At 36.7% G+C, this 23,502-nt stretch overlaps 1 pseudogene; it reads right to left on the minus strand.

The window, feature by feature from the left end:
• LOC119517930 lies at window positions 1-19,091 on the minus strand (annotated as a pseudogene).
• Between the last annotated feature and the right edge of the window lie 4,411 nt (window positions 19,092-23,502).

Genomic DNA, 23,502 nt, shown 5'->3' on the forward strand with positions numbered 1-23,502 from the left:
TTACATCTTTGTTTCACAGACTATATAGATCAATGGATTAAGCACTGGGCTTAGAAATGTGTAGAAGACAGCTACTATATTAGATTCCTCAACAGTCTTTTCTGTTGGTGGTCTCACATACATGCAGAAGAGTGTTCCATAAAATAGGGTAACAGCCTTCATGTGAGAACCACAGGGGGAGAATGCCTTGTGCCTTCCTTCAGCTGATTTGATCCTGAGGATGGCAGCAATAATAAAGGCATAGGACACCAGGATGATGGTAAGGGAATTGGAGAGGTTAAAGCCAGCTGATATGAGCATGGCATGTTCCTTGACATAAGTATCAGAGCAAGAAAGCTTAATGAGTGGTGGGTCAGCACAGTAGAAGTGGTTGATGATGCTGGATCTGCAGAAGGTCAAGTGGAAGGTCAGGATGGCCTGGAAGAGACCATCTGAGAATCCATAGACATAAGGAAATGTGACCAGGAAGATACAGACTCTCCTGGACATTTTCACACTGTAGCACAGTGGGTTGCATATGGCCACATAACGGTCATAGGCCATTGCTGCCAACATGTAGATCTCAGTAAGTATGAGTGCAATGAAAACATAACATTGAGTGAAGCAGCCAGCATAGGTAATGGCCTTCTTCTCAGATAAGAAAGCCATTAGCATATGTGGTGTTGCATTCGAGGTGTAGCACAAGTCCACAAAGGCTAAGTTAGTGAGGAAGAAGTACATGGGGGTGTGAAGATAAGGGTCCTTTCTGACCAGCATGATCATGCCCAGGTTGCCTAAGAGTGTGACTAGGTAAACAACCAGAAACAACACAAAGAGGAGAGGCTGGAGTTCTGGGCGATCTGAAAGCCCCAGGAGAATGAATTCTGTTATTGTACTGCCATTTTTAGTGAGCATCCTGGGATTCCGTGCTTGCTCTTGAAACAAATAGAAACAACAAAGATGAATAGGTACAATCCATGTTAAGGACAACTGAATTCTTTTTCTCTAAATGTGCTCATGCCATCCAAAATCATCTTTTTCTGTATACTACACAAAATTATTTCATATTTCTCTTTTATTATTACATTTTACTTTGTAGTAAATTACTTATAGAGTTTATCTGTGTACCTGTATCTATGGGTTAGCTGAAATGAGAGTGATAGCTATGCCTATTTTTACACCTCTACCTGCACCTGCACTAACTATCGATACAAATGACCTCCATGTCCACTGTCTCCTTGGAATTGTCTTTGCCTCTCAAACTGTACTTTTTGGACAAGGCCCAGTTCACTGGACCCTCCTTTTGTAATATTCATTATTTCTCCCCTCACACATGAGACTGAATTTGCTGTATCTAAGTTTCTAGCAAAGTCTATTTATATTGTACCTGCTTTTTCCTCCACATATTTCAAACATTCAAAGGCAGGGACAAAGTTGAGTTCATTATTGTTCTATCACTGCTCAGCACATATTTAATACTCTATACTGAATTTAAAATAAGAAAGAAAAATAAGTGTTTTTCTGAAAGAATGAATGACTTGCAATATTTTACCCATTCTTTTTCCTTGAACTTTGCATGACATCATGTACTTAGGTGAAAAAAGGTCTTTGCTAGTCTTAGTGTACAAAGGAATTGCTTGGGAAGCTTGTTTTCAAGCAGATTCACAGGTATTTTGTTTCAAAAAGTTTTATGTGGAATGCTGAGACCTTCATATTAAATAAATTGTGGAGGGAATTCTAATGTATGTGTCCCCTGGAGAGAAATGCAATCACAGTGGTTCAATGAACAAATACCAAATAAAAGAAAAAAGCATCTTCAAATTAAATTAAGTCTCATACATTATTTTGAGGATGGTCAGTAGCCATGACTTAATGTGGTAATAAAGAATATAAGTTATATTTTTGCATATTATTAATCACAGCTTATATCTATCAAAAGGTATTACTATTCCCTCAGCCTTTTAAGCTCTCCTCACATCACAAACTAGTCATAAAACTTTTTTCTTCTCTCAAGGTGCTTTTATTTTTGTCCTTTCTCTCATACTATATACAGCCTTCCCAATTCTATAGTCTGTATCCAGCCTACCCAATTCTTACCACATTCAAAAAAGAGTCACAAAATCTTACTTTACTATAAACTTGGAAAGGCCAATAATGAGGTCTTAATTAGCATCTGTACCTCCAGTACCCAGGACAGTATGTACTCAATGAATATTAGTTGAATAAACTCATAATAGTTATTTATAATTACATTGATCACTACATAACTGGTTTTAGTTTCTAAGCTCATTGCATGCAATAACAGATTTAATCCTCACAGTATCACTACATGGTAGATACTGGCATTACCGCCATTTTACAGATGAGCAAAATGAAGGCAGAAAGATCAGATAATCAGGCCAAGGTCACACTGCTAGTGGGCATAAGATCTGAGATACCAACTCATCTTATTTGCAAACCACTTTTTTTACATTCTGTTGCAATATATTGCCTTCCTAAAGTTGAACTTTGCCAGGAAATACCATATATAGACACAGAAGGCCTTGAACAATGAAATGACACAGAACAGTCGGGATAAGGACACAATGTCATCTTTGAATACTGTAACCTGTAAAACAGAGTTGAGTCACTAATCTTCCTGGTACACATAGGCATTTTCTAATGGGCAGCTTATTGGTATACACATCTGTGTAGCTGACTCATAGGCTATGATCACATGTGTTCTAACATCAGGGAATACCATATTGAGAAGCAATACTAAAGCTTACCTTAGGGGTCAGTTAGGGACCCTGGTTGCAATATTGTTTCTGCATTTTAACTGCTTAATAGAGATGGGTAAGTCACTACATGTCTCCACTTGTAAGTGGTAATAATAATGCATTTTTCACCCCTCTCAAGTGATTGTGGATAGTAAACTAAATATTTATAAGGGAAATATTTATTAATATTCAAACTGTGCATTTAGGCACTATTGATAAATAAATGAAAAAAAAAAAAACCTTAAAAAATTCCTCCTTTTGGAGCTGACATTCTAGTGGGCAGAGAGAGATAGTATTCCAAGTAAGTAAGTAAGTAAATGATCTTTCAAATGACAGTAAATGTTATGGAGAAAACTAAAGGAAGAGGGGTTTGGGGAAAAGGTAATTGCTGAAATTTTAAATAGGAACATTAGATAGAACTCATTGAACAGGTGACATTTTTTAAGCAACAAATTGGAGGATGTATCCTACAACTCAACAACAATAGTACAAACAGTTCAAGTATAAAATGTGCAAAAAAATATGAAAAGGTATTTTTCCTAAGAGGAAATACAAATGGCTAAAAATCACATGAAAATGTTCATCTTCATAAATGCAAATCAAAACCAATAAGAATGGCTGCCATTAAACAAACAGGAAACAATAAATGCTGTAGAGGATGTGGAAAAATTGGAACTCTCATTCATTCCTGGTGGGAATGTATAATGGAAGAGCTGCCATGGATGGGAATTTGGCAGTTTCTCAGAAAACTAAATATTGAATTACCCTACAATCCAGGACTTCCACTTGTCATTATATACCCAGAATACATGAAAGCAGTGACATGAGCAGACATTTATACACCGATGTTCATAGCAGCATTGTTCACAATCATCAAGAGATGGAAACAATCCAAATGTCCTTCAACAGAAGAGTGGATAAACAAAGTGTGATATATACATACAATGGAATACTATGCTGCAGTAAGAAAGAACAACATCCTGAAATATATGGCAACATGGATGAACCTTGAAGATATAATGCTGAGTGAAGTAAGTCAAACACAAGAAGAGAGATATCTATTACTACTTCTATGATCTCCATAAACAATGTAAAATCAATGTATTATACTGTAGAATATTTGGGACTTAGTGATAGACAGAATCTAGTGATGGAAAATGATAATCTAATATGTTCACATATGTTAATGATGGTGAATTTAAAGGTATGATTCTCTGCTAGTGGGATTGTAAGTATCAGAGCTGTATTGAAGGCAAATAGGATTGAAAGAGTTTGCTTCAGCTGATCAGCACTACAAATATAGATAGGCATGACACTGGTACAGAGAGTTGACAACAGAATGGTATAGGGGAAAAGCCTACCTTTTGAATACTAAGGGCCACAATTAATAGAAATACCATACTAGTACCATACAAATACTAGGGAAAAAATAATTAAGGGCTGAAAAGAGCTATGAGGTGTTTTGGGTCATGAGTATTAAAAAAAAAAAAATAATGGAGGAAGTAAACAAGCTATAAGGATCTCTTGGATAAATTCTTCCAGGAAGAATAAACAGAAGATTGTATGGAAACTGGTAGTGATTTGTGTGTGTGTGTCTGTGTGTGTGTGTGTGTGTGTGTGTGTGTTCAGAATCCATGCAGAAAAATGCAGAAAACTCTAGATGAGAGTTTCCCTAAAATGAAAATGTTTCACTTCATTGAAAGACTGATTCATGTATTCTTATGACTTTCCTATCAACAGTGTTCAATGAAAAACAGGGGTAAGAGATTAGTTGAAGCTTATCTTGAAGAATTGTCTAGCAGTAAATAATGTGAAAATAGCAAACATTTCTGTGGATGCAGCAAGGTGGCATTAGGTGATATTGTCATCCTCCTCGGTAACAAGAAATTTCAGAGAGATAACAGGTGCTGGTTACCAAAACAGAGAAAAATGAGAGAAAAAGTTCAAGACATGGGAGTTTAAGATACAATAAAAATGGCACGATAAGAAATGGTCTTCAGGGATTCTTTGGCAGGAAAACTCATTCATTGAATGTCACTTAGACTGCATTCGAGATATGAAAGGGTTTTGACTCATAAGCTCAGTGACTTGTGTGGGATCTAGGTAGATTGAATTGAGTAAAGTAGAAGTGCTGGTAAGTGCAAAAGGATAAAGAATTTGTTACTGATAGGACATGTTTACAGAGAGATAACCACAGGAGAAATGGTTGCCTGAGTCAGGATAGTATAAAAGGTGAATGTCTTCTGAACAAGGAACTTCCCATCTTCCTGGACACAATCATAAAAAGCCTCTACCTGATGGAGTAGGCTGACAGAGAATCAGCTGGGCAAGGCTGTGAGTTGTAGAATCTGGAACTGACACCAGCTATGTAATCTGTTCAGTCCAGTGTGAAATAAAAATGCAGGGCCCCTTGTTGAACACTTGTTAAGAAAGTCAAGAGCTTTAAGCCAACTTTCTGAACACAGGGCCCTATTGAACTGCATAAGTCTCACACCCATGAAGAAGGCAGTGGTTGGTCCCAGAGGCTAAAAATGGGAATATAGAAACAGAAGGAGATAACCCCCCACCACCACCATATACGCCCACAAAAAGGATAGGAGAAAGAAACTACAAAGGAAGTGTTTCATTCCAAGTGACCATGTGATCTCAAAGGAGTAGCATTTCAGATAAATTTTATAGGCTCTATAATTGCACATTAGTGAGAAAATACTATTTTTGAGAACCAAAATAAAGAAAGAATTAAAAAATAATCTTTAAGCAACAATTCATTGGAAGAATGGTTCTTAAGATTTCTCTTGTTTTACTTTTACCATGAACACTTTGAAATCCAATGAAATTATGGATCCTCAACCAAAATAAATTCACATACATGAATTCTTATAAGACTGTAAGGGACTTCAGATAGCCTGAAACAAGTATAAGAACTCCTTCTCCAACCCTACTCCTAAAAAATGCACTATGTTTGTGCTGAGTGGAGTGGTTGCTTTTCTTGGTTCCTTTGCACCAAGTGATAGTTCTGTAGAATATTGTCCAAAAAGATGAAAACAAATTATGATAAGCACATTTTCAGGAAAGTATTTGAGGTTCCAACTCTGGTACTAAAAACATAAAGGACTGCATGTAAATATTTTTAGGAAATGGTTTACACCAAAAATAAATTTGTCCAAAAGGACTGCAGGGAGAGAGCATGGCTTTGTCAATTTATACCTGCAAAAGTGAAGAGAAGCAATATATTTGAAATGAACAGTGAAGAAATAATAAGTCACCTTTTAAGAAGCAACCTTAAAGTGAGTTAAAATCCGTGTAAATACAGCTGACTCAGTTACTGGAAATGGGGAGATGCAGTAAAAAATAGACATAAATAAAGTATTATTTTCCCTCGGGGATGTATATAGCTCCAGGTCATAGGGATGACAGATAAAAGAAGCTGACTCCTCTTATCATGTTTCCAAAATTATTTTCTCTTTAGGGGAAGGAGATTAGATGGGGCTACCTCAAAATGTTATAAAAGCTGATGAAGAAGAAATGATTAAACTCAGGAGGTAAGGTGCTTAGGGGCAAGTAGGTAAGGGCATAATGCCAATTCTCCAGAGACAGTGGAAGGAAAGGAAGAGTGCACAGATGCTCTTCCAGGCTGAGACATGAGTCTCAGAGTCAGCAGAATGTCTTGTGTGAATTTTGACCCATGCAGTCCCGAGCTGTGTCAGCCCTCATTAGAGCTGTGCACTGTCTAATGCTCTGCACACCACTGGGGCTTCCTTCTGATCAGATGCGCATGGCCAGGGGCTCATTATAGCCCCAACTCATTATAGCCTTTCTCTCTGTGCTGGGAGAATTCCCTCGTGTGAAAATATGTTCTGAGTGGGACTAGGATTCTGTACTCACATCTGCCACCAACTAACTTTCTGAGTAAGATTGGATAGTATAAACAGTAAAACTGGATAACATTTAGCTCAGTTGCAAACTTGGTGAAATAAATGAATGAGATTAAATTATGCTGGTTCTGGTCTAATATCTTTAAAGTCTAAGGAGTCAATAATTTAGTATTTAGGATGTCAGAATTTCATGAAACTAAAACCAATGCCAAATTGTGATACTGATTCTGGCTCCACCAGTAACAAACACCTGATAGTGGTAAGGTATTTAACCTGTTTGGTCTTTGTTTTCTCAGGCAAAAAATGGGAAATTGGGTTGTCATAGGAATAAAATAGTTAATTCATTTAAAGTGCTTAGAAAAATGGCTGGCATAATGTAAGCACAAAATGAGTGCTTTTAGAAATAGTTAACTCTTTCCACAGCTGACCTCATCTCTCTTCTTCTTTACCCACATCCACTGAGCAGAGGGTATGTTTGGTTTCATACACAAAAGTCCGCACTCCTCTGTCCCACTGATTTTCAGAGTCAGAGAAAAGCAGTTTTCTGATAACTAAAAGGCATATGTTCTGTAAGCCTCAGCATAAGACTTTAATACAATTTCCTCTTGATTAAAAATGAAAATGGTAAAAACACAAAGACTTACTTTGGAATCTGATTTGCAGCTATTATCTCAACCTTTGATTAAGAAATTTTCCTGAATCCTCTGTTATCTGTGAAATGTAATTGAATTTATACCAGGAAAAAGGAGGAGGAGACTCACACATTACAACAAATCTCAGGAGGACTGAGGAGTAGCAGAGTTGAAAGTTACATCATGAATCACCCCTCTTGGGTTTAATTGGGACACTCGGATCAGGAAGTTAATCATATGCCTCAGTGTATTATTGTAATTTCAAACTTACCAGAGTTTATTCTAAAGTTCTATGGAAGGCACACGAAGAAAATTCATCTTGAAATGTTGATGATGGTTTCCTTTTCATGTTTTCTTTTTCTTTTATACTAAACCTGTCTCCTCTCCTAAAATTCAGAGCTCTTAGCTATGTCCTTTCTGGCATAATTTCTTTGGACAGAGTAAGTCAAAAGCAGGACTGTGAAACTAACTCAGCAGAAACTTTGGTGAGCTTCTCCTATCTTTCAGGCACTTTCACATAGGAATTTTACTTGGATCTTCAAAATAAACCTATGAGGTACCTACTCTGTCCTCAACTTTCCGCTAAAGAAGCAAAAATAGATTTCTGCAGCTCTGAAAGTCAGCATTGCTCTATATAGCCACTGCCAAAGAAGCTGAAAAAGAGAAGAGTTTAATTAGAGATATGAATGAAAAGGACTTGGTTATGAATATGGTAAATCAGAATATAGGGTAAAGGTTGATACTGTCTGTAGTTTGAAACTTCAACTTTTGTGTGAGAGCAGAGGAGATGTTTATTTGGCACAGAATTTAAATTTTCTGTAGCACACTATCAAATTTAACCTTTATGGTCAGTTTGTTTAAACAGTGTAATTATATGGAACCTGGATTAACGAATGAGATCTTGTTATTCTGCACAGGTTAATGTAATTTCCTGATACATCCCAGAGTATTTTAGGCAGAAAATAAAAAAGGTTTTGCAAAGTAATCTGGACTGGAGAAAATTGTGGAGATATTAAATATCCTGAATGCCTTCTTGACCAAAAGGGAAAGGAAATGAAACAAAATAAAGTTCAGTGGCTAAGAGATTTCAAATAGAGTCAAGAGGTCATTCTGGAGGTTATTCTTATGCAGTACATAGATGTTCCTTTTTAGTTTCTAGTGTAAGAATAGCTAGAAGGAAATATCTGAAACTGTTGAAATGTAATCCAATAGCCTTGATCCTTGATGATGATTGCATAACTACATAGCTTTTATTGTGTGTCCCTGTGATTGTGAAAACATTGTGACTGACAACTCCCTTTATCGACTGTATGGGCAGATGAGTAATAAAATAAAGACAAACATATGTAAATAATTGGGAGGGATAAGAGGTATGGGATATTTTCGGTGTTCTTTTTCTTTTCATTTTTTTAGGAGATTCTAAAATTGATTGTGGTGGTGAATGTGCAGCAACAGGATCAATCTATGAGCCATTGATCATATACTGTGGATGGAGTCTATGGTGCATGAATATATCTCAATAAAATTGCATTAAAAATAAAGTTTTCAATTGAAATCTTCTAAAATGAAGACTTCTCTGCCTCCATAGAACTGAGCTTGACCTCTGCCTCTATTCCTAGGCGGCTGTAGCACTTTGCCCTCCTCCCTGTCAAAGTAGGTAACACACTCTGTTTGATTATACTGTGTGTGTCTATTTCCTCCACTAGGCTGTAAACTTCTTTTGGGCCAAAACTGTGGTCTCTACATCTAGAACACATACTATTAGATAATAGTTGATCAACAAATATTTGTGAATAAATAAGGAATGTGTAATGTTCATTTAATACAGAAAACAAATAGCAAATCTTAGATTTTCTTTCTCAGACATCTCTGTGTTTTATTAAGCACAGTTCCTTACATTGAAATAATGACATTCTGTGAGGACATGATATGGAATGAGTAATTAGTGTGTTTAAGAAACCACAGGAAAATAAAAAGAATTGTGGTGATTGTGCCAGTTTGGATATATTATGTCCCCCCAAAAGCTATATTTTTTAAAGCAATCTTGTGGGAGCAGATGTATTGATTAGGTTGGAATCTTTTGATTGAGTGTTTCCATGGAGATGTGACAGAGTTCACATTAAAAATTTCATGAGAATAGTATGGATTATTCAATAAAAGGAAATATGTTTTCATTTACAAAAAATTAAACTTTGTTTTGAACTATTTATAATTAAAGGAACAATAGACTTAATCATGGAAAACAATTTAAAAATACTGGAAACAATAAAGGAGAATATTTTAATAATAGGAAATATTTTCTATAGAAGATAAACAAAGAACAACCATAGAGAGAAGACTGAAAAATATAATCTACCATTAAAGGAAAGGCATCTACACTGCTGAATATTTTATAACTAAAAAATGAAATACAAATGCTATTTGCATTGCATATAACATTGAAAGATTACTACCTAGTACAGAGTACATTAGAATCTATTTAAACTGGATAAAAATAAAATATAAAATGACTAGATTAAAGTGGACAGTGAATATGGTTATCCAACTGAAAGAAGAGAAATCTTGAATTATCATAGACATATTTAAAAATATTTAACTTCACTTGTAAAGAAGCATCTAATGCTTAACAGAAATGAAAATGTATTTCACATCCATCAGACTGACAAACATTTTGAAAGTGGCAATATATTGTGTTGGCAAGGATGTGGAGAAAAGGAAGCACTTACACTCTATTGGTGGGAATGTAAACTGATAGAGCAATTTGTCAATATATAGTAAATTTAACGAGCCTCACATTTTTTAACTCAGAAATCATAGTAAAGTTTGTACCTGAGAGGAAATCTTGCAGGGGAATCAATGCAGAACTACACAAAGATTTTTATTGCTGAATTTTCATATTATCAAGGAACTAGCAACAATGTGATTGTTCATAAATAGTAAAAGGGAGAAAGATATTGTAGCATATTTATATATTGGAATAGAATATTGGAGAGAAAATTACTGTTACATGAAACAGCATGGATAAAATTAGCAAGGTTTAATGGGGGATAAACAAGTTATAGAGGATACCTAAAGTTCTTTCATTTATATCAAGTATCAAATCATGAAAACAATACTGTATAAATCTATTTATAGATACACACCTAAAATGATAAAATTCTGCATAGGCTTAAGAACATTCAGTTTATAATAGAGTTTACTGCAGGAAATGGGTAAAGAAATAGAATCAGCCAAGGAGGATTCAACTTTAATATCTTTTAACTTTCAAAAAAATCTGCAGCACGTGGTATTGTGTGAAGATTTACCAATAATTAGTTCTTTCACACAGGTGGTCTTTTTGTTATTTTCTACTTGGGTTGTATGTCGCTAATACTATAAAATAAATTAAGCAATGAAACCATAAAAACAATTGGTAAATATCAAATAGATCATAGGTGGGAAAGAACTTAAATTCTCAGAGCAAAGAAAGAAACAACAAAGTGAAATATAGCTTGAAAATATTTAAAAATAAGAAATAGTAGCATTTAAAAGTTTACAGTGAAAAAATAAATGGTAAAATTAATTTCATAAGTACATATTTAACAAGAAGTGTGTATCTTCAAGAAAGAGGTCTTAAATGAATAAGAGAAAAAACAATGTAAACACCATAGATTGAAAATAGACAATGTAAAGGACCTAAAAATAAATTCACAACATAAATTTAAATTAGTAATAAACTATGTAAAGGTTATATGATCAAATATATATACACACATATGAGTGCAAACAGATAGTAGATAAAACACCAATATGGAATCAAATTTTTTTATGGAAAAAGAAGGGTAATGAAAGGGTGGAGAAGAGGCATCACATACTGATGGGGAAATATGTAGGTTAAAAAGGAAATCATCTGAAGGCTTTCATGACTCCTTCAAAAGCTTTAAGAATAGACAATGTAGATGAAATGAACAATGTAGAAACACAGGAACAACCTACACTGACTCAATAAGAAATACAAAACCCGAACAAACCAATCATGATTAAAGAGATTGAGTCAGTCATCAAAAAACCTTCCAACAAAGATAAGCACAGAACAAGATGGCTTCACAGGTGCATTCTACCAATCATCCCAAGAAGAATTAATACCAATCCTGATAAAACTCTTCCAAAAGTTGAAGGGGAGTGTCCTAGTTTGCTAATGCTGTGGAATGCAAAACACCAGAGATGGATAGACTTTTATAAAACGGGGGTTTATTTCACTACACAGTTACAGTCTTAAGGCCACAAAGCGTCCAAGGTAACACCTCAGCAATCGGGTACCTTCACTGGAGGATGGCCAATGGCGTCCTCTAAACCTCTGCTAGCTAGGAAGGCAGCTGGCGTCTGCTCCAAAGCTCCGGCCTCAAAACGGCTTTCTCCCAGGATGTTCCTCTCCAGCAAGCTTGCTTCTCTTCAAAACATCACTCCCAGCTGCACTCTCTTTCCTCCCCCCGAGTCAGCTCATTTATATAGCTCCACCGATCAAGGCCCACCCTGAATGGGTGGGGCCACGCCTCCATGAGAACATCTCATCAGAATCATTGCCCACAGCTGGGTGGGGCACATTCCAAGCAAATCTAACCAGCTCCAAAAACGTCTGCCCCACACAAGACCACAAAGATAATGGCATTTGGGGGACACAATACATTCAAACTGGCACATTCCACCCCCTGGAACCCAAAATGACATTATCTTTCCAAATACAAAATACATTCATTTCATCACAATATCACAAAAACTTAAATCATTTCAGTAACAAAAGTACAAAATCCCATCAAAATCAATTTAGGCTTGGTTAGTCCTAAGGCATAATTCCCCTCTAGCTGTGGATCTGTGAACCTAGAACAAGTTATGTGCTTCCAATATACAAAGGAGAGACATTCATAGGATAAACATTTCCATTGCCATAAGGAGAAACAGTAAGGAAAACAGGGTTAACAGGAGCAAAACAGTTCCTAAAACCCACAGGACAAACTCCATTAGATTTCAAAGTCTGAGAGTCATTAACAGAACGATGTTCCATCCGTGGGGCTTGAGAGAGCGGGAGCCTAACCCTTCTTAAGGGCCTTTTCGGCAGCCCTTTCCTTTCCAAATGCTTAGGTGAGTACTCCAACATATCCACACATTGGGGAGACCACCTTCTTGGCCCCACCCTCCTCAAACATCGGGGCAGCTCCCGGATTCCCTTCCATCTCCGGGGCACACGCTCAACCCCTTCAGAACAGTGTGGTGGCAGCCAGGCTCTCCCCAATTCCCTGGGAATGTGCTCCAACCTCTTTGGGACCTGAAGTGGCAAAACTCTTCCAGAGCATCGAGGCAGAAAGCCCGCCCTTGACCTCCAGGGCAAACTCACCCTTTCCAAGCATGTGGGCTGCTCTGCTCTCCCAGCCCGAGACCTCCTGACTCCAGACCTCAACCTCCATGGCTCTGTCTTTGAAGAGATTTTTCCTTTAATTTTTTCCTTGACTGTTTCCTCCAGTCCAGACCGGCTATGGCTCTGTCTATAAAGATCTCACAAAAATTCTGTTGGCTTTGCATGAAGCATACAGGGGTCAAAGCCATCAGACAATAGGACCTTCCACAAATCCTTTCTGGATAATTCCATCTCCAATCTTGGCTTGTAGTGAAATGGTGGCTGGGTTCCATGTTTGGTTACATCCTCATGTTGGGCTGTAGCTTCTGGGATTCCACCCCCTGGAAGCTCATAATTTTCCAAGCCATCAGCTTCTGGTTTCTTTGAACCCAAGAGTTCAGTTCTAAGTTTATCTCTTTCTGCTCGCATTTTACTATAAGCTGCAAGGAGAAGCCAGGATACATCCTCCACATGTAGTCTGGAGATCTCCTCAGCTAAGTATTCCAGGTTGTTGCTTCCAGATTCTTCCTTCCATCTGACACCAGGACTCAATTTTCCCAAATTCTCCGCCACTTTAAAACAAGGATCACCTTTCTTCCAGTTTGCAAAAACACATTCATCATTTCTGCTCAAATCCTCATCAGAAGTATCTTTAGAGTCCATATTTCCATAAACAGTCTCATTAAAGCAGTTTTGGCTTTTTCTATCAAGCTCCTCACAATTCTTCCAGAATCTTCCCCTTATCCATTTAAAAAGCCGTTCCAACATGTTTGGTATTTGCAAACTCAGCAGCAAAAGCACCCCACTTCTCTGGTACCAAAATCTGTTCTAGTTTGCTAATGCTGCAGAATACAAAACACCAGAGATGGATAGGCTTTTATAAAATGGGGGTTTATTTCACTACACAGTTACAGTCTTAAGGCCACAAAGCGTCCAAGGTAATACCTCAGCAATCGGGTACCTTCACTGGAGGTTGGCCAATGGCGTCCAGAAAACCGTTGTTAGCTGGGAAGGCAGCTGGCGTCTGCTCCAAAGCTCCGGCCTCAAAACGGCTTTCTCCCAGGATGTTCCCCTCTAGCAAGCTTGCTTCTCTTCAAAACATCACTCCCAGCTGCACTCGTTTTTCTCCCCCCAAGTCAGCTCATTTATATAGCTCCACCAATCAAGGCCCACCCTGAATGGGCGGGGCCACGCCTCCATGAAAACATCTCATCAGAATCATTGCCCACAGCTGGGTGGGGCACATTCCAAGCAAATCTAACCAGCACCAAAAACGTCTGCCCCACACAAGACCACAAAGATAATGGCATTTGGGGGACACAATACATTCAAACTGGCACAGGGAGGGAACACTACCTAACTCATTCTATGAAGCCAACATCACCCTGATACCAAAATATTACATACCACAACCTGATAAAAATATTACAAGTAAAGAAAATTACATGACAATCTCTCTAATGAATATAGATGCAAAAATCCTCAACAGAATACTTGCAAATCAATCCAACTGTACACTAAAAGAATTTTATTCCATGACCAAGTGGGCTTTATTTCAGGTATGCAACCCTGGCTCTATACAAGAAAATAAATTAATGTGCTACAACACATTTAGGAAATAAAAGGGTTAGCCATAAGACACTCTCACTTAATGCAGAAAAGGCATCTCAAAAAGTCCAACATCATTTATTGACAAAAACATTTTGAAAGGTAGCAATAAAATTAATTTCCTAAACATGATAAATTGCATATATGAAAAACACAATTAACATCAAACTCAATGCTGAGAGACTGAAAGCTTTCCTCTGAGATCAGGAAGAAGATAAGAACACTAACATTCACCACTATTATTCAGTGTGACTGATGTTCTAGCTAGAACAATTAGGCAAGAAAAAAAAAAAGCATCCAAATTGGAATGGGAAAAGTAAAACTTTCACTATTTGCAGATGACATGATCCTATATTTAGAAAGCCCTGAAAAAGATAAAACAAAGCTACTAGAGCTAATAATCCAGTTCAGCAATATGATGAAATATAAGATCAATATGCAGAAATCCGTAATGATTCAATACACTAGTAATGAGCTATTTGACAAAGAAATCAAGGCAAAGGTCCATTTACAAAGCAAGTAAAATAATCAAATATTTAGAAATAAACTTATCCAAGTTTCTAAAAGGACCTATATTTAGAAAATCACAAAACATTGCCAAAAGAAATCAAAGAAGAGCTAAATAAATGGAAAGACATTCTGTGTTCATGGACTGGAAAGCTAGATGTCATTAAGACTTGAATTGAACCCAGGCTGATCTACAGATTTAATCCAATACCAATCAAAATTCCAAGAGCCAACTTTGCAGAAATGGAAAAACCAATTATCAAAATTCACTGGAAGTTTAGGGGGCCTCAAAGAGCAAAAAACATCATGAAAGAGAAAACTGAAGTTGGAGGACTCATAATTCCTGACCTTAAAAGAAAATTAAAAATGTACATTGGTCAAAACAACATGCTAGTCATCTAAAGATAGACATATTGATCAATGGAATTGAATTGAGAGTTCAGAAATATATGCTCAGACTATGGTCACTAGACTTTTATAAAATCCCAAGTCCCCTCAACCAGGAAACAAGAGTCTCTTCAAAAAATGGTGCTAGGAGAACTTGATATCCATATCCCAAAGAATGAAAGTGGAAAACTATCTCACAAAGTATACAGAAAATAACTCACAATGGAATAAAGACCTAAGTATAAGTGGCAGTAACAAAAAGCTCTTTGAAGAAAATTTATGGAAACAGCTACAAGATCTAGTATTAGGCAGTGGTTTCTTAGAACTTACTCCCAAATCACAGTCAATGAAAAAAAAAAATCTAGTGTTAGGCAGTGGTTTCTTAGAACTTACTCCCAAATCACAGTCAATGAAAAAAAAATAGGTAAATGGGATCACTTTGTAATGAATACTTCCATGCTTCAAAGGACAGAAAATGTGAAAAATCGGTCTACTTAATGGAAGTATATATTTGGAATATATTGGAAACCACATACTGGTAAGAATACATAAAGAGAGCCTAAATCTGAACAATAAAAAGACAAACAACTGAATTGAAAAATGTTTAAAGGACATGAACAGACATTTCAAATGAAGAAATACAAATGGCTGAAAAGCACTTGAGAAGATGCTCAACTTCACTAGCTATTAGGGAAATGTAAATATAAACCCTGAGTTCTCATTTCACACCTATTAGTTTCATCACTATAAATAAAAAGGAATCTACAAGTGTTGGAGTGAATATGGAGAAAAGAAATAGGAACACTTATTCACAGCTGGTGGCGACTTAGAATGGGGTACCTGCTGTGGAAGACAATTTGGCTTTTCCTCAGGAAGCTAAGTATAGAACTACCATATGATACATCATTCCCGTTACTAGGTAAATACACAAAGAACTGAAATCAGGGACATGAACAGACACTTGCACACCGATGTTCACAGCGGCATTGTTCAAAATTGCCAAAAGGTGGAAACAACCCAAGTGTCCATCAACATATGAATGGAAAACAAAATGTGGTATATAAATATGATGGGATATTATTCAGCAGTAGGAAGGAATGAAATCCTGAAGCATGCAACAACATGGATGAAACTTGAGGATATTATGTTCAGTGAAATAAGTCAGACAGAAAGGGGAATATTGCATGATCTCAAGTAATATGGACTAATTATAATAAATAAACTCATAGAGTTAAAATCTAGAATATAGGTTACCAAAAGACAGAATAAGGGTAGAGAGTGGATGTTTAATATGTACAGGATTTTTAACTAGTTTTAATTTAAATGTTTGGAAATGGATATTGGTATTGGCAGCACAATTTGTTGTGTGAACTTATCTGCATTGAATTATGTGTGTGATTGTTTTTGAAAGGGGAAGTTTGGAGTATGTATGTTGCTAGAAAGAAATCTAGAGAAATATACATGGGACTGTATGATACAGTGAACCCTGTGGTGGACAATGACTGTGACTACTAGTAGAAATATAAAGATATTCTTTGATGAACTAGAACAAATGTATGTCAGAATTACAAGGAGTCAATAATAGAGTGGTATATGGGAAAATACGCACCTGTTGCAAACTATGGACTTTAGTTAATAGTAATAGTTTAATATTCTTTCATCAATAATAACAAATGTACCACACCAAACTAGGGGTCAATAGTAGAGGGGATAAGGGGTATGTGTATTTCTTGAGTAATGACAACCTTCTATAATTGATTGTAGTGATGAATGCACAACTATGTGATGAAACTGAGAGCCATTGATTATATATTTTGGATGGACTGTAGGTTATGAGAATATGTCTCAATAAAACTGTTAAAACAGATTTACTAGGAAGTAATTGTATGGAAATATCATTCCAAAGACTTTTTAGGGAAAAATATTAGTTATACCCATAGATTTTCCTTGGTATATAATCTGTATAAAAGAAGAAAAACACAGCTGCTGTGTTTTGCATATTTCTAGAAAATATTTAGGAAATTATTCAGCACTGTAAAATGTAATACATTGTCATTGCCATATCATGTGGTAATTCTGTCTTCATAACTTTGCACCAGTACGATTACTAAATGTGCTGGTTTGAATGTATTATGTCCCCCAGAAAAAGCCATATTCTTTGATGCAGTCTTGTGGGGCAGACGTTTTGGTGGTGATTAGATTTGCATGGAAATGAACCCTACCCAACTGTAGGTGATAACTCTGATGAGATATTTCCATGGAGGCATGGCCCCACCCATTCAGCGTGGGCCTTGATCAGTGGAGCCATATAAATGAGCTGAAAGTCAGAGGGAACTCAGTGCAGCTGAAAGTGAACTTGTGAAGAGGAGCTACAGACAAGAGGGACACTTTGAAGAAAGCACAGGGGCTGCAGGTGAGAGAGAGTTTGAAGATGGCCGTTGAAAGCAGACTCTTGCTCCGGAGAAGCAAAGAGAGGACAAATACACCAAGAGCAACTAAGAGTGACATTTTTGAGGAACTGCAGCCTAGAGAGGAATGTCCTGGGAGAAAGCCATTTTGAAACCAGAACAATGAGCCATGTGCGTTCCCAGCTAATAGAGGTTTTCTGGACACCACTGACCATCCTCCAGTGAAGGTATGTGATTGCTGATGTATTACCTTGGACACTTTATGGCCTTAAGACTGTAACTGTATAACCAAATAAACCCCCTTTTATAAGTGCCAATCCATCTCTGGTGTTTTGCATTCCGGCAGCATTAGCAAACTAGAACACTAAAGATGGAATCTCCTGCTTTTTTTTTTTTTAACTTTATAGAGGAATAAAAGCACTTTCTGTTTTGTCTTTGATTTCCTCTGTCAGGGTGTGCTTTCAACTCGTTGAGATAGCACTCTAGCAAATTATTTCATTATCCAACTTCCATAAGTGAATTAAGAAAGACAAACTACTTGATGGCAGAAAGTGATTTGGTAATTTAAGATGTTTATTAACAGGTCAGATACTGAAGATGTATTGCCTTTCTGCATCCACAAAATGCCTGCCTTATTTAACAAACATTTTCTTTTGAATAACTCCCTTACTGCTCTTTTAACATCTTTTTCTTCCTCAAGCTACAGATAAAAGGAATTAACATAGGACTCACAAAGATGTAAAAAAAAAAAAGCTACAATTTTCCCCTCTTCTACAGTTGTCTTAGAAGTGGGTCTCAAATTCATGCAGAATAGAGTTCGTTAAATATGGTGACAAACATCAGTTGGAACTCACAGGTGGAGGAGGCTTTGTGCCTCCTCTCAGCTGAGCAGATGCCCAGGATGGCCGTGAAGATGAAAATTTAAGAGATGAGGATGACGGTGAGAGAACAAGTGAGGCTGCAAACAGCCCCCACAAACATAGTTTCTTTGGTGTATGTATCTGAGCAGGCGAGGACTAGGAGGGGTGGGTCCGCACAGTAAAAGTGGTTGATCTCATTGGTTCCACAGAAGGAAAGATGAAGAATCAGACTGGTCTGGGCCAGACCATTGGAAAAGCCATAAATATAGGGAGCAACAACAAGAGAGAAGCAGGTACGTCTGGTCAATTTACTCCCATATAACAAAGGTTTACAGATGGCCATGTAGCAGTCAGAAGCCATTACTGTAAGCATGTAATAGTCAGTGATCACCAGGGCAATGAAACAGTGGAATTGCATCAAACAACCAATGAAGGAAATGGTTTTTCTCTTGGATAAGAAATTAACTAGCATCTGAGGAGTGACAGTGGTGGACTAACAGACATCTTCTAAGGAGAGGTGACTGAGGAAGAAATACATTGGAGTGTCAAGTTTTGAGTCACTTCTCATTAACAAAATCATATTAATGTATTACTCTGATAAGATAGATCAATAGGAATAATGCAAGAAGGACAGATTGCAACTCAGCTTGATCTGTAAGTCCCAAGACGATAAACTGTCACAGACATATAGTTTTTCTTTACCATTTTATTTTCTTAGCTTCTAATGAAGTCTAAAGAAAAGGAAATAAAATTTATTGGTATGTTGAATTTTTCCATTACCTCCATCATGTCATCTATTACCCCCATCATATCATCTAATACTTCTTCCACTTCTGTCTAACCATGTAATTATATTTGATATGAATAAATAGCCAATTAAGTGTGTGATTTTTTTATTTCAAACATCTAAATTGATATAGGTCTCATGTTTATAAGCAGTCTTTCTTTTTTAAATGGCACCATTTCTGGAATTCTTTATGATATTTGTTCATTTTCAATTCCCTTGGACCTATGGATTAAACCATTGCTTTTCTTTGAAATTGTAATCCTTTGTTCTAAAGAATCTTAAGTGTTAGTCTGAAACTTACCAGCTGAATAGGCTTGGGCATAAATGGAACTGATAGATGGTTTCTGAACACAACTGAATGGCCTTGGGCATGAATGAAACTGATAAAGGGTGCATTCTTTGTAGGACTGGGACATGCTTTCCTGCCCCTCTGAACATCTTTAAACTGTTCCCTCACCCTTCAATGTTTCTCCATGTTAGCCAATCTAGACAACCTCAGTTGACCCTCTTGTCTTCCGATTGTGCTTAACCTTTACGGCAAGCCCATGATATCCTCTGTTTTAAATTATTTTTTCTGTGTGTGCCATAAGGGACAAAAATTAGCACTTGGGGATGAAAGTAAATCTTACTGCTTTTATGTATAAAGCACCAACATATACACAGTCTATAAACAAATACAAATATGTATATGTGCCCCTATGTCTGTTTCTCTCTTGCACTAGATAGAGAGATAGATAGATAGATAGACAGATAGATAGATAGATAGACATAGATATAGATATAGATAAAGAGAGAGAGACAGAAATAGTTATATATTTAGAGATAGATATAATTTTCATGGGGGAGCAGGGGTGTTTAGAGAAGAGTAATGTCTAAAAATGGTCTCTTTTGGGGTAGACTGGGAAAAAATATGTTGGGAAATATTGCTGTAGATAATAATGACTTGTTGTAAATGTACTTCAGCCTACTTTTTGCAAATTAATAAAAAAGTATAATAGGAATTCAAATTATGTAAAACATTTACAAAGATCATAGTCAAATAAAAATATTAATCAAACAATTGAGATGGTACATAAGATAACATGAAATGCATCTGCCAGCATTTAACCAGGAGGAAAGAAAGCAGAGAAATCATCATGGAAAAATCTACATCCTGCTGCAGTGGCAATAACCAGGTATAACAATGTTATGCTCACTTTTTAAAAAGATTCATTGGCAAGTTTGGAAATAGGTCCCTTTTTAAGGTATGTTGTAAATCCATCACTAAAATATTATTCCATTGAATTAATTATTCCATGCTGTACATGAGGTCCTTGGACCTATTGACTAAGATAATAAGATGCAAGACAGGTTAAATAATAAATGGATTCATAAATATTTTGCATTTTGCTTTTATAGCTCATAAGTTCAAACTGAATTTTACAATAATTGTTAAATAGACACATATTCATCTGGTGCCAGAACGAACTCATAGAAAATTCATTGGCCTTCAGTTCATGATTCCTCTTCTTGTCTACTCTTTATGTCTCATGATTTAAATAAAATGCCAGCTTGCTCACATCACTTAGCCTAACACAACCCAAAGACAAGCAGATTTCCTTGGTATCTTTAATGTCTTTATTTATCAAAATATTAAAAGTTAAAATAATTACTATGCCCAGTTACATTTCCTTGATTGTGAGAAAGGTGACATAAGGCAACAAATGAACATTCCAGATAATTTAACTGAGTACTTTATGGTAATAACCTTCATCTAAAGGATCAGAACACAACACCCGATATAGTTTGATCAAGGAAACTTCAGAGAGAAGCATTTGTAGATGGACGTAAGTGGCTCTGGGGTTTCCGGGACACTGTACCCCTAACATACACCTTCACCCTGAGGCTGTCTTGTTTAAGTATTTGTTGTCACTGTTCAGTCCACCAAAGTGTCTAGAAAATTGGTCTTCCACTTTAACAAGTTGGTGCCTCCTTTACGTGTAGGCATGTTCAATTTGAAGGGAAAAAAGAACTTTAAATGGATAGATTGATTGATAGATAATTAACTCAAAAGTGGCCAATTCATCATGAAGTGGTTACAGCACATTTCACAATATTATGCTTATAATTAAAAAGAGTAGCCTTGTTGACTCAGAAGAAATCAGAGGACTATTGAATTCCACTCATTTTTTTTTTTTTCATGAATCAACAGAGAATAAGAATGCTTAATTATTGAGAGTCAACAGAGTTTAACCATTACTGGGAAATATTCTGGATCCAGAATTTCTTGGTGGAAATCCAAGCTCCTCTATCTGTTTGCTGTGTGGCTTTGAACAAATTATTAATCTCTTTGCCTCAGTTTCCTCATTCATACATGTAGTTAATAACAGCAACTCACTCCATGCAAGGGTGTTAATTCAAGTAAAACTTTATAAATACGCATGCTGTGTGGTAAGCACTTATTAAGTTGAAGCTAGTATTATTATTTGGTGACAGAATCAGGTCTAGTTCAGAAAAAGATTCAACATTCAAGTGTGAAGTCCTTACGGGCAAGGATTTTGTCTAGTCTGTAGCTGCAGTCTCAGTAGCACCTAGAACAGTGCTTTCCCAAGTGCAGGTGGTAAATAATTGTGGATGGAATGAATGTTCTCTTGGGCATAGTTCCCTTTACATTATGCAAAGGTCATTCCACTGAACATTTATTAATAACTGTATTCTGAGAATAGAGTATAATTGGCTATTCATTTTAATAGAGGCATTCATTAATAATCAGTATATGAATTTCAGGCTTTCATTTCACATTGACTCATTAAGGGTTTATTTCTAGATTGTAAAATCTGAAATATATCTAATCCTACCTAAGAAAGGGGAGTGATTTCCCAGAGATGTTATGGACATGAAGAACCTGAAGTGTTTTAACCAGATTATCACAAATGGACCAAATCCGTAAGGTTAAACTATTTCTAGCAGAAAGTCATTCTCACTCTGAACACCAATAACTTTTATTCTTCTGAGTATACCAAGCACATTTAGGATATGATTTTTATCCTCTCTCCAACATCATCAGGGAATTAAATCACATAGGAATGGTGAGGCAATAGGATTAATTATGTAATGGACATTTAAATATCTTGATATTTTTTGACTTAGGAAATATTAGGAACTTTGGTTTATAACATTTAAGAAAGAACAGTATACAGAATAAGGAGAAAGTTTGGGATTCTGAAAGACCACTGGAAAATAAATTAATGTTTGGACTAGCCATTTACTGATTCCAAGCCTTGTACCATATCTGTTTAATAAAAATAATTGTCCACTGGTATATTTATATATAAGTGTTTTGGTGATTCTTCCCATGCCCCTCCTAATTCCAGCCCAGATCTGATATCTATTATTCTCTGCCTTGCTTTGTGCACTTGGAGTTTAACCCCTATGAGCCACAGCAAAAGGGCCCTTTGGTGACTAGTTTCCAACTGAGTTCACCAATGGAAGTCACCAACAGAATTTCAGAGATGGGAAGAAAAGAGGAGGAGCTCAATGTCTTTCTCATTCTCTTCCAGATTTATTATGAAGTTGCTAGAATGACTGCACCCCTCCAAGGAGCACTCATGCTCGGGTGTATGTTGGGGTGAAGCTGGTAAGGACCTTCTTCCTCATTCCAGCTCCCATGGGGCTCTAGTGAGGTATCCACTCCCTATGTCCCTCCAATCCCAGGGGTGGAAATTGATGTCTGCAATTAACCTCCAGGTGCTTTAACTTTTTTGTTTGAGTTCCTTAACTTTGTCCCAGTCTCTGTCTTTTCATTAGCTCCTTTTCAGCTAAACCATCTGAGTGGAACTTTGTTTTGTGCTGTTTCCCTGACCCAGGCCAAAGTGGCACATAGAAGTCACTCAATAAAAATGGCAGCAGTTGCAGCAGTAATAACTAGCATGGGGAAAGTTATTGTGTCTTTTTTAAAGGTTTGGAATATTTCTGGGCTCACCATTGCTGCAGTTTAGAGGAGCCATTAAATGAAAACTCCTTTGGGAACCTGAATTAATTGACGTGTACACATAAGAATCAGATACTAAAATTACTAGCAGTATTGCAGATAAACTTGAATTTGAGAATGTGGCTTGCACATATGCTTTTCCACTACTTTCCTTTGACTTGAAATCACTCAGACACAAATGAACACCTAGACAAACTCTTGCACCATCCTTCCCTATCCAGAAGCCTGAACAGCCTCAGTCACCTAGAGGAGACAAGGACATTTTGGTTCAAGCATGGCAGCTACTATAACCCTTTCCATGAGGTCACCAATCTGTATTCACCCTATCAAGGGAGGGGCAGAGGGTTATAGGAAATGGC

The sequence above is a fragment of the Choloepus didactylus genome, chromosome 21 (assembly GCF_015220235.1).
Source record: "Choloepus didactylus isolate mChoDid1 chromosome 21, mChoDid1.pri, whole genome shotgun sequence".
NCBI lineage: Eukaryota > Metazoa > Chordata > Mammalia > Pilosa > Megalonychidae > Choloepus > Choloepus didactylus.